This window comes from Furipterus horrens, unplaced genomic scaffold (genome assembly GCF_987537825.1).
Source record: "Furipterus horrens unplaced genomic scaffold, mFurHor1.1.pri manual_scaffold_11, whole genome shotgun sequence".
In the NCBI taxonomy this organism is placed as follows: Eukaryota; Metazoa; Chordata; class Mammalia; order Chiroptera; family Furipteridae; genus Furipterus; species Furipterus horrens.
In genome coordinates, this window is record NW_028327181.1 from 45,920,312 (window position 1) to 45,929,233 (window position 8,922).

At 48.1% G+C, this 8,922-nt stretch overlaps 1 non-coding gene across 1 annotated transcript; it reads right to left on the minus strand.

The window, feature by feature from the left end:
- Positions 1 to 5,238: 5,238 nt before the first annotated feature.
- LOC149997490 (U6 spliceosomal RNA) lies at positions 5,239 to 5,340 on the minus strand. The gene has a single exon (XR_016507286.1). It is a non-coding gene; the product is annotated as a U6 spliceosomal RNA (small nuclear RNA).
- Between the last annotated feature and the right edge of the window lie 3,582 nt (positions 5,341 to 8,922).

Sequence of the window (8,922 nt, forward strand, 5' to 3'; positions counted from 1 at the left end):
CCCTCATTATAAACACCTCTGCCTGCACTGAGCCATGGAGATGGGCTTTGTGACAGGAGTCCCCCATTTTCTCAGGTGACTGGCACTTGAATAAACCTCTTTCCTTTTCACCAGCACCTGTCTCATGAGCTTGGTTTTTGTTGCAGCAGGCAGCCGGACCTGTGTTTGGTTATAATACCATGTTCTTGGAATGCAAGATTCAATGTTGTAACTATGTCAGTTCTACCAAAACTGATCTGGAGACTTAGCACAAACCCAGTCAACATCTCAAAAGGTTGGTTTGTTGTTTTTTGTAGACATTGTCAGGCTGATTAACATAAAAATACAAAGGGCCAAGAACAATCAAGGCAATAGTGGAAAAGAACAAAAGGGGAGAGAGTGCCCAGCCTGACAGCAAGGGTGACTTTGAAGCTCTCCTCAGTGCGATGCTGCTGGTGACACTGATGACCAAATCAACTGGGAGAACAGAATTGACTCCAGAAGCATGTGCTCACGGATGCTTCCTAATTTATGATAAAGTGCAAGGAGAAAGGGATGGTTTTTTTAATAAATGGTGCTAAGCCAGTTGGATATCCATATAAAAGAGATACACATCTTGAGTCTGACCTCATACCATACACAAAAAGCAACTTCTAGTTGAACTGTAGATTATACAGAAAGGTAAAACATTAAAACTTTAAAAAGAAACTGTGCAAAGCCTATGCCCACACAGAAACTTGTATAGGATTGTTTATAGCATCACCGTTCGTAATAACAAAAGGTGAAAACACCGCAAGTGTCCACTGAAGGATGGACAGGTGAACAAAATGTGGTGTATACAAATAATGGAATATTATTTGGCAATAAAAAGGAATAAAGGTCAGCCCTGACTGGTGTGGCTCAGTTGGTTGGGCGGCATCCCGCAAAGCAAAAGGTGCAGGTTTGATCCCAGCTCAGGGCACAGCCCTGTGTAGCAGGTTTGGCCCCTGGTCAGGGTGTGTACAAGAGGCAACCAAGAGATGTTTGTTTCTCTCTCACATCAATGTTTCTCTCCCTCTCTCTCTCCCTCCTTCCCTGCTCTCTAAAAAGAAATACATAAAATATTTTAAAAAGGAATAAGTTCTGATTCAAACCTTGAAAACATTATGCTCAGTGAAAGAAGCTGGTCACAAAAGGCCACAAATTGTATGTTTCCATCTTTATGAAATGTGAAAAATGGAGAAATCTATAGAGACAGGAAGTAGATGAGTGGTTGCTTAGGTCTGGGAGTGGGAGGGGGGCCCGAATAGGGGTGTGGTAGCTAAAAACGGGGTTTCTTTTTGAGGTGATGAAAATGTTCTCAAATTGACTGTGATGATGGTTGCACAACTCTGACTATCTTAAAAACCACCGATTGTGTATTGTAGACAGGTTGCTTGTATAGTATGTGAATTATTTCTCAACAAAGTTGTTTTTTAAGAAGGAATACAATAGTCCTGGCTGGTGTGGCTCAGGGGACTGAGCACTGGCCTGCAATTTGAAAGGTCGTCAGTTCAATTCCCTGTCAGGGCACACGCCTGGGTGGCGGGCCAGGTCCCCAGCTGGCGGCGTGTGAGGGGCAACTGATGTATCTCACACATTGAGCTTTCTCTCCCTCTTTTTCTCCTTCCCTTCCCTCTCTCTAAAAATAAGTAAATAAAATCTTTTTTAAAAATAAAAAATTAAAAAGCGAGAGAATAGTTTTTAATCTTTATAGTATTTTTTCCGTTACCATTTGGCCCCTTTATACCCTCCTCCCCCCAGCAATCACCACACTGCTGTCCATGCCCATGAGTGCTTTTTCCTTTTTGCTCGATCCCTCTACCCCTAACTTCCCCCTGCCACCAGCTGTCATGTGCTCTCTCTGAGTCTGTCTCTGTTTTGCTTGTTAGTTCAGTTTGTTCTATTAGATTCCACATAGGAGTAAAATCATGCAGTATTTATCTTTCTCTGACTGGCTTATCTCACTTAGCACAATGTTCTCCAGGTCCATCCATGCTGGCAGAGACTAGCTTTATGATCCTGGAGAAGGTGGTGGTTACTTAGGACAATGAAAGTTCTAAGTATAAAGAGAAAAATGACTGTTGCACTGTGTTAACCTGGGAATGTTTATTCATCAAAGACACCATGAAGAGTGAAAAGGCAAGTAACCCATCGAGTGGGAGAAGACACTTGCAACATGCTTTCAGAATATGAATATATAACGAGTCTCCTCCACCCAGCCTGGATATGTCTTGATTTCAGATCCATTCGCCATCTGGTTGGCTGTGATCCATGCTGTTGATGGCCACTGCAAGCCCGCCACCAGCTCCTCCCCCGTTTGCAGCCTCCTACAATAGAGCCCATGGAAACCCCCAATTCACGTTCCCAGACTTCCTTCTAGCAAGGGTCACAAGCCTACCTGGTTTGCCCAGAACTTTCCTGGTCTTGGCACTGACAGTCTTGCATCCCAAGGTCTCCCTTAGTCCTCAGTTCACAGATGGCTGGTCAAACTACTTACAAGCACAAGTGGCCATATGACCCAGTTCAGAAGCTTCTGGAATGGCCCCTGAATTCCAGTAAGAGGGAGGGTGTGGGAAGGGAGATTGCGGCTCGGCCCCGTTCCCCACTCTCCCTGCCTGGAACACGGATATGGTTCCTCGCTGCATCACTGAGAGAATAGAAGGGAGCCACCGAGAGCGGAGACGCCCGTGCACAAGTGGAGCGTGCTCCTCGGCGACACCGCTGAGCCGTTTGGCCAACGCCTGCCACTCTGGACCAGGCCTTCCACTTGCTTCTTTCTTTGATGGTTCTGTTTTCTGCTGCTTGCAGCTGAAAGCATTTCTAACATCTGTATATATATATATTTCATTTGTTGTGATCTCTCTTAAAATTTAGCACTCAGAATTGACTTCATCATCCATTTCCTTCCTCATCCTTCTCAGTAATCCCTGGTCCTGCCTGGGATCCACACTGTTTTGGTGCCTCCAGCTCCACACCTGGGTCCTACGGAAACTAATCACAGGACTCGGTCTGTGCTAATTAGAGCATCCCATCCCTGGCTACAGTGCCAAGTCCGTGCGCTTGAGGTCCCTCTTCCCTGGAAGCACAATAAGAGCCGTGTCTGCCTCCCTCTTAGCCTGAACACGGGGCGTGCAGCCCTGGGAGCTGCTGGCAGCCCTCTCAGGGTCGTGGGACAGAGTCTCCACCACAGGAAGCAGAGCAAAGACAGAGAGCAGGGCCTCAGAGCCCCTGCTGAACCTGCAGTGAGCCCTGCCTGAAACAACACTGTCTAGGAACTTTTTAAAGCTCCTTGAGCCAATGAATTCCCTTTCTTGTTACTTGCAAGTAACAGAGGCACAGCAGCTCTATTAACCTCTCTGATATTGGTCAAATGCCTTTAGTAAGTAGCTGCTGTTTCCTTACCTAATTATCTCCTCCATCTCATCTCATGCTGGACTCCCCTCTCCTCCCACGTGGAAGGAGAGAGGGCTGGATGACCAGACCCAAAGCCTCTTTCCAGCAACAGCATACCCGGAGGCAAGGCACCGGGGCCCCTTCTCCTGCACTGAGCAGCTCCGGGAGGCCCCAGGAGTGGAGTGGGCAGGGCAGCCTGGGAAAGGCAGTGTTAACTGGAGCTGTGCGCCCAGCCTTCCCCTGGGATGGCCCCTCTCCTGGGTCCACCTCTTCCTGACGCCTTGCCCTGAGCCCTGGTGCCACTGGCACTTTTGCAGCCAGGATGCCATGTCTAAGCTGAGGGTATCCTGCCCAGAGGGGGTCTACTTTCCTTAAGCATCCCTTTCCTTGCTGCCAGCCGCACCGACCGCCTGTGAGCCCTTCTCTCCTCCTCCTTTGCTATGAAGGGCCCGCCTGTAAACCCCTCCACCCTGCTCCCCTGGGCTTCAGCTCAAACGCAGCGTCCACCCTCTGTATGCTGACCTTTAACCTTTGAGGTCTCACGTGTCCACGCCTTGTATTGTAAAGTTATCCCATCTTTTTAGTCTTATTTTATGTATGCATTTTTATTATGGGAAAATATACATAACAAATTTTACCATCATAATCATTTTTTTTTTCCCCTGGCTGGTTTGGCTCAGTGGATTGAGCGTCGGCCTGCGAGCTAAGTGTCACTGGTTCGATCTTCCAGTCAGGGCACATCAGAGAAGGAAAACTCTGACTCCAAAAAACCTCCGCTGCCTTGCGGCATACCTCTTCAGGGGAATGGCTAAGGGAGTAAACCCCGACAGAAAATCCGGAGCCGGAGTCCCTAAGGCGGTTTGACGTTGTAGTCAACACCGGCAACTCCTGCGGCGCACCTGAAGCCAAGCTGTATTGACTCCGTCTTTCCCTTGGACCCTTCAGCTGTGAAGAGAGGGGGGGTCTGCTGCTTGGGCAACAGCAGACCCTCCATATCACCCTGCCCAGGCTCTGTAGCTTCAGCTTCACTGGAGAGGACACTCCAGCGTCATCGCAAGATGTCGATTCAACACGGGAGGAGACAGATACCGTGTCACTCCCGAGTCGGACTGCACAACCATTCTCGGCGGTGCAGATAGACTCTTAAGAAGCTACACCATCGTCTCTCGAGACGGACGGCTGCCGACGACGAATCATTTTTTAAGTTGAAAAATTTTAATTACAGTTGACAATATTATATTAGTTTCAGATGTATGCATAGTGCTTAGACTTTTTTGAGATTTTATTTATTTCTAGAGAGAGGGCAAGGAAGGGAGAAAGAGAGGGAGAGAAACATCAATGTGTGGTTGCCTCTCACGCACCCCCAACTGGGGACCTGGTCCGCAACCCAGGCCTGTGCCCTGACTGGGAATTGAACCACCGACCCTTTGGTTCGCAGGCCGGTGCTCAGTCCCCTGAGCCACACCATCCAGAGCTAGACATTTATGTAACTTACAAAGTGATCCCCTGATAAGTCTCGCACCACCCAACACCATCCATGGTTATCACAATGATATTGACCACATTCCCTGTGCTGTATGTTACATCCCCATCACTGCAGTGGTCTGTAACTGCCAGTTTGTGCGTCTTAATCCCTTCACCTGTCACAAGCCCTCTAATAATCCCCTCCCAACTGTAACTATAATTTTTTTTCTATTTTGTTTGCTTGTTTATTTTGTATTTATTTATTTTTTTAAAGATCAGGTGGGAGTCCCAGAGAGCTAGGGCACAAGCCTGGACCAGATCTCCAGAACGACCTCTCCAAAGCCCAGCGTGAGGACGCTGACGCCCACCTGAGGTGCTGCACAAAATGTGGATCATTTCACGAATTTCTGTCATCCCAGTGCAGGGCCTTGCTAGGCTACTCTGTACGGTCCCAATTTTGTATACGTGCTGCTGAAGTCAGCAGTTTGTTTATCCGATTCCACTTATAAGTGAAGTCGTAAGTATTACTTTTTCTGTGTCAGTGATTTCACTCAGCATAGTGCCCTTTAGGTCCATCTGTGCTGTCACAAATGGTAAGATTTCATTCTTCTTATGGCTGAGTCACATTCCGTTGTATACGTATGTGCCACATCTTCTCTATCCATTTGTCTTTTCATTGGAACATTTAATAATTTGCACTTAAAGTAATTATTGATATGTATAGTTATTTCTATTTTATTGTTTTCTGAGAGTTTTTGTAGTTCTTCTCTATTCCTTTCTTATTCTCTTGCTTTCTTCTCTTGCATGTTGATGACTTTCTATAGATTATGTTCTCTTTATTGCTTGTATATCTCTTGTAGGTTTTTGGTTTGTGTTACCATGTGCTTCCTATATACCAAGCTGTGTTTATGGCAGTCTCTTTTAAGTTGGTGGTTGCTTAAGTCAGATCCATTCTAAAATCACTACTGTGTATACTCACCCCCTCCACGTTTATGTTCTTGTCTTTTTTCACTTTTGTGTGTGTGTGTGTGTGTATGTCCCTTAATTCACTGTTGTAATTACATGATCTTCCTACTTTTGTCTTTTAAGTTTTGTATTAGCTTTAGCGTTGGTTGATCCATTGCTTTTATTATGTGTTTGCCTTTGTCAGTGAGAATTTTTTCTTTGAGATTTTCTTATTAATATTTTAAATAGTATTCTTGTTCTTCTTAAAGAAGTCCCTTTAACATTTCCTGTACTACTGGTTTGGTGGTGATGAACTCCTTAACTCCTTCAGCTTTTTCTTTTCTGGGAACATCTTAACCACTTTTCAGCTGCTCCATTTCTGACTTGGGCCAGCTCGCCCCTCCTTAGGCAACCCAGTGCTCCTGGGCTCCGGGAATCCCTGCCTCGGCCCCCTGAGCTGCTGGGACTATGCTGGGCTGATCCACTTTTTTTAGACAGGAAGTTCAGCCCTGGCCGGGTGGCTCAATTACTTGAAATGTCATCCCATTCACCAAAAGGTTGTGGGTTCCATCCACGAAGTGAACGGAATGCCATGGAAGCAACGGGCTCCGGAAACAAGCTACCAAGGCAAGAGAAGCCGGCTTTCCCACCCTTAGGTGCACAGCTCGGAGGCACCGAGCACATTCGTGGTGTCGTGCTGCTGTCACCCCCGTCCGTCTGCCGAACTTCTCATTTTCTCAAACTGAAACTGTCCTTGTTAAACACTGACTCCCCAGGCCCCTCCCTCCACCTCCCAGCAACCCCTTCTCCTTTCTGTCTCTGTGAATCTGACTGCTCTAGGTACTTCATATAAGTGGAACAATAGAGTATTTGTCCTTTTGTGTCTTAATTATTTCACTTGATATAATGTCTTCAAGGTTCACCCATGTTATAGCATCTGTTAGAATCCCTTTTTAAGGCTGAACAATATTCCATTGTATATATAAATCACATTTTGTTTACCCATTTATCCTTCAATGGACACTTGGTTATTGTGAATAATGCTGCTACAAACACAGATGTATAAATATATGTTTATCTCCACTTTCAATTCTTATGTTCTTTCCTTTATTCCTTTGGTTCTGGCTGGCCAAGGATGGTGGGGTTTCCCTCTGGGTTTCACAGAAGGGAAGGACTTTGAGACAAGAGTCTGCCATTCTCCCAGATCATGCAGCATGTGAATAGAAACCACCTTCTTTTCTCAAGAAACCGCCTTCCTCGGTCTCTAGAATTGGCCCATTGGCAGTGGGCAGCCAAACCCCACTATGTGGGTAGGTAACACACATAGAGAGAGAGCCAGAGACCCCACATGCAGAGAGATTCAGAAACAGGAAGGGAACATGGGTACAGAACATTCTGAGCCAAGGAGGGGGGAAGGTGGGTGGGGGCCTCAAAGGGTCATTGCAGGATGATAAGAAACAGATGCTTGGTGAATGGAAGTTTGTCCCGCCCTAGAGACAGGGCAAAGAAGTTGTCTCTGACCATTTCTTGTATGGGCAAGGTCCATAATTCAAGTTTGTCTAGGCAGTTAAGGGTGGGGGCTGATGTTTGTTTTGAGCCTGTGATTAAATGTGCCTTTAGCTCAAAACAACCTGCCTACCACAGGGGCACATCTTGCGGTGAGTCATTCAAACCCCCACAGAAGGATGGGAGCTGATAGGCAAATCCTTATCTTCCCCGCCTTCTGGGTTGGGACAGCCTGAAGTAGGTTGAACACGGCCACCTAGAGGTCCCCAGCAGGACTGAGCCCCTGCCCACAGAAGTAACCTGTTGCCATGACCAGGTGGCTCAGTAGGTTGGAGCTTCATCCCGTCCACCAAAAGGTTGTGGGTTCGACTCCTGGTCAGGGCACATACCTAAGTGTGGGTTCAGTCTCTGGTAGGGACACATATGGGAGGCAACCAATCAATGTCCCCCCCCCCCCTTTCTCTCCTTCCCTCTTCCTCTAGAGCCAATAAATATGTCCTCAGGTAAGGATTAGAAAAAAAGAAGTAACCTACTCATCCCTGCACCCTGTAACTGGACGCCCACCCCTGAGACATAGGGTCTGTGTTATAGTAAGAGCCAGCGTGTGGCCGCACGCCCGTGGTGACCCGGGCTGTCAGTAATAAAACGAGAAACCTTTTAGTTCCCGCTATTTGTTTTCATCATCGCATCAGTCATGAGGTTTTCCGCTGCAGTGGTGACAGCAACAAAGCAAAGCAAACACAGAGAAACCACCAGCCCCAATCATCACGGGACTTTCTCTGCGACTTTCCGGGGCACAGCCTAAGCGACGCGCTGCTGTCTTATGATACCACCGTCTCAAAATGAGGCCGTGGGGTTCGCCCACGCAGAAGTGAGGGGCGGAGAGCCGCACACCGGCCCTCCAGGGGGCAGAGCTACCACTCTGCGCTCGTTTGGTTGCCCAAGAGGCGCCTGGGCTGCTGCGCCTGGCTCTAGGGAGTGGGGGGTGGAGCGCGTGGCTCCTGCGTGCCCAGGAGGCTGGGACTGGAACCGCTGGGGAGCGCTAGTCAAGCTGATCACACATCGTCCTGCTTCACTGCAGCTGACAGAGGAGGCACCAAAGCCCCGAAAGACCAGCTTCGCAAAGGGTCCATGGCTAAGCCACCACCACAGCTCTAGGCCATGGTCCTTCCAGAGATTCATGAAGGAGGCTGCTCTCTGCCCTGCACTCGCCATCTCTGAACCAGCTACTGCTGCTGCATAAGAGTGCACCCCCAAACTAAGGGCTAAGACAACACGTTATTGCTTCTCACAATGTCGTGGGTCAGGAATTCTGGGAGGGCTCAGCTGGGCAGGTTTCATGCAGTTGGTCTGGAGCTGCTGGGTGCAGGCCTGCAGCTCTTTCTCTCGGTGTGACCTCCAAGCTCGTCCACGTGGACGAACTGGGCTTCCCCACAGCATGGCGACTTCAGACGGCTGCGCCACTTCCCCGACACCCCCGCAAAGCAGCAGAAACTGCATGGTCTTTTCTGTCCTGGCCTCCGGTTGCTTTGCACACATTCTGTTGCTCCTAAGTGAGTTATACACCTACCCAGAGGTGAGGGGAGAGTAAGGTCACGCTGCAGAGAACGTTGC